Here is a 4,009-nt window from a genome sequence, read left to right on the forward strand (position 1 = left end):
GCTTGCCACATGGGGGTTGGATTAATCTGGACAAATGTAGGTGTCTCAAGTGTCTAGACTCCCTTCCCAGTTGATGGGGAGAAATGAACACTTCTGGTGCCTGATTCATTTGGAGGAATTTCTGATGCCTGCTTGATACGGATTACCTGGGATGACTGGCTGGGATGTAGCAGCCTACCTTTAAACATCTGAAGTTAGGTGAGATAAATCTGTCACTAGTGTCTAGATGTGTGGCCACAGATCATGCTGAAATAAACACCACACTGTGACTTTAATGGGGTATTTATGTCTTTTTCCTTTCATGCTTTCTGGTGGAAGTGTTGGCCAGGTGGCTGAGTTGGATCCAGCTGGTGTAAGTAGGGAAACTGTCAGAGGGACAGCCAACTGAGCATCTGTCCTAAATTTCTTTTTCAATGTTGTTCCATATTTCCTACTTTATTTATGTGTAAATCACTCTGGAAATCTTGTTTCCTGGGATTTTTTCCTTTTTTTAAGCGGTACCTTTGCAAATGTCGAAATTGAAGTGTATTTTTTCTGCTAACTCTTTACTCTTGCTGCCTTCTGAGGAGATGAGGTAGATTTTCTGGGCATTTTATAGAATTTCTGAAATACACAATCTTTTCAGTGACAATGGATAACTTAATTTTTTTGTTTCTGGCTGTGCAGGCTGGAGCCATGCAAAACGCCTCAAAGAACCATTTTTCAACTTGCACATGCAAACTGAGGCTGAGACTCTGCCTGATCATCAGTAACTCTGGGCTTCGTAGAAACTCTTAGAAAATAGGAGATAATTTGATTTTATTTAGCCTGCAACAACAGACATTTATGTTAAGTGAAATTACTTGGCTTTTCCTGCAGTTAATGGTCTATACTGATACAAGGCAACTCAACTGTGCCTGAACCCTGTTCTCATCGGCTGTGTCTCTTCCAAGCTGTAGCTTAGGGCTTTGGCGAACTCTAAACAGATGGGTTTAGCCAGCACTGTCAGAAATGCTGCCCTGGTAGAAGTGGCTGAAAAAGGCACGTCCCTTACAATGGACTCCACAGGTGGAAAACTACCAGGCCTTGGTGTGTCCCTGCTGAAGGCAAAGGGGTCCAAAAATCTGCTGTGCATTGTGGCTTCCTGCAAGACAGAGAAGTTGTAGGATGGTCTCTCCACTGAGAGCAAATGGCTGTATTGCCTCTCCCAGAGTGTCTCGTATTGCTCCAGCTAATGTTCGTTTGTACTGGGGATTTGTCAGTGGCAGGGAATTACAGAAGATAAAAAAGAGACTTGCTATAATGCACTGCTTGTGACAAAAATAAGTAATCCTTTCTAAAGCCAAAATCAGCTTTCACTGCTCACCTTTTTTTTCACATGCTTTAACTATGTCCTAAATAATCCTGCCTTTTGGGCAAGCAGATAGGAACTACAAGCTACGACTTATAGCCTAGCCTCTGTAGGACCATTAACTTCTCTGTTCCTTGTTTTTGCCATCATTAAAAATGAGTCTATGCTTGCCCTCGCAAAGCTCTCTGAAATCCTCACAAGAAAACATTTCTAGTTACTATTAGATATTTCTGCAACGTTATTGAGGAATACATTTAAAATAAACAAAGGGAAGTGTCTTCTGAAAAGGGCTTATCACAGTAGAAAGGCAATAGGAGGCTGGGTGGGATTATTCTGATTAATTTTAAGTATTATATAGGATCCAGGCTGCTTGTTATCATTGGGGGAAGTATTCCTCCTGAAAACAATTCACATAATACCAGATAAGCCTTTGCTGTTAAACGCTGTCTGGAAAAGCCTGTCTGTCTCCACTGGTCTGCTAGGGGGAATCCTGCCTGCGAGCAGGCAGTGGGACCCTCCCTTCCTTGATCCCAGCAATGGTTAACTTAGTGGGTGAATTTTATTTCAAGTTTGGGGCAATAGTCCTCTTCACTACAGCTCAGCAGCTCTGTTAGGGACTGCGGCACAAGGAAAAGCAAACCAATTGCGCTAGGGAAGAAGTGTTTTTGAAATAGTGGATATGGAAAATTACTTCAGTGATGTATTGCTTTCCTCCTTCAGTAATATGAATACCCTCACAAAGTTTGCAGGAGACACTAAGGTGAGTGGTGCAGTTGATTCACTAAGAGGGGTAGGATGCCATTCAGAAGGACCTTAGCAGGTTTGAGGAATGGGCCCATGTGAACCTCATAAGGTTCAACAAGGCCAAGTGCAAGGTCCTGCGCCTGGGCTGGGGCAATCCCCAATATCAGTACAGACTGGGGAATGAATGGATTGAAAGCAGCCCTGCAGAGAAAGACTTAGGGATACTGGTGGATGAAAAATTAGACATGAGCTGGTAATGCATGCTTGCAGCCCAGAAAGCCAACTGTATCCTGGGCTGCATTAAAAGAAGCGTGGCCGGGAGGTGATTCTGCCCCCCTACTCCAGTCTGGTGAGACCCCACCTGGAGTCCTCTGCCACCACTACATCCAGCTCTGGCGTTCCCAGCACAAGAAGGACATGGGCCTGTTGGAGTGGGTCCATAGTAAGGTCACAAGAATGATCAGAGGGCTGGAGCATCTCTCCTATGAAGAAAGGCTGAGAGAGTTTGGGTTGTTCAGCCTGGAGAAGAGAAGGTTCCAGGGAGAATTTATTGTGGCCTTTCAATACTTAAAGAGGGCTTGTAAGAAAGATAGAGAAAGACTTTTTACGGGGGCCACTAGTGACAAGACAAGTGGCAGTGTTTTTAAACTGAAAGAGATTGGACATAAGGAAGAAATATTTTATGATGAGGGTGATGAGACACTGGAACAAGTTGCCCAGAGAAGCTGTGTGTGCCCCATCATTTGAAGTGTTCAAGGCCAGGTTAGACAGGGCTTTGAGCAACCTGGTCTAGTGAAAGATGTCCTTGCCCATGGCAAGGGGGTTGGGCTACATGATTTTCAAAGGTCCCTTCCAACCCGAACCAATCTATGATTTTGTGATTCTATGTATTAATTATTTCCCATATGTTTATACAGAAGAGGGCATATTAGTCATTCCTCCAACAATCTTTAGTCAAATAATAATCTGTATCTTATTTCATGTTTGTTTGCTTTTCTTCTTTATTAAATAGTCCCTGTAAAATATGAACGAAATTTGAAACACAAGGGTCGCAGACCTGATCCTTCACAAGGAAACTCATTCCAAATTTTTATTTGGAGCCAAGCCCCTTGCTCTAGACTATGCAGACAGCTATTTTTGACCAGCCATTTCCTTCTCTGGTACTAACAATGCTTGTGGCGATTGCTGGAGCTTGGCTGCTTCCAAACACCTTGAGAAATACTGAAGTAGCTGTAAGTGCTGAGTTCAACCAAATGTGCCTGTTGTTGACAAAGTGTGAATCATACCCCCAAAGAGCAAACTCTGAGTTGCACCCTGTGAAGGCAGGATGCTCTCAGGGACATGGATGAGAAGCAAATATTGAGACATAGAGATGTTTATTTTAGGCACTAGTAGTGCTATTTTGTACAGCCTTTATTTGAACAGCTTCCCTCCAACTCCAGTAAAATGAAGGAACAATATTGATGGATGATGTTATATTGATGGCTATGATAAAACTGGAGAGAGATCTGCACGATACAGCTGAGTTTGAATAAAAGGGTGATTTTGTGGAAAATCTGGGCTGGTTGCACACTTTCTTTCTACAAGTTTGGATTTTCTGGTAGCAAAGGCAAACTGAATTGCTGCAATACCAGTGGAGATTGATGTCCTATCTAGTTTAAAGGGGTTTGGCAGCATCAGCATGAAGCACTTGTACTTGTGGGTGACCATTACTACCTCTCTGATCAGCACCTCCTGCAGGTCACCTGCCGCTGAGTGGCAGCAGCCCTGTGTCTTGCTTGGAGCCCTTGGAAGCTTTCTGGGATTTGGCTTGGGCAATAACCTAATGCTCTACAAATAATTGTTCAAGGTGATATTATCTTTTTATTTCTCTCATGATTAGTTCAGGACAGAAAAAGGAAGGAGTTTATTTGACCTGGCAGGGTACAGGTTGTC

Source organism: Charadrius vociferus, unplaced genomic scaffold (genome assembly GCF_000708025.1).
Source record: "Charadrius vociferus isolate BGI_N301 unplaced genomic scaffold, ASM70802v2 scaffold2, whole genome shotgun sequence".
Lineage (NCBI taxonomy): Eukaryota > Metazoa > Chordata > Aves > Charadriiformes > Charadriidae > Charadrius > Charadrius vociferus.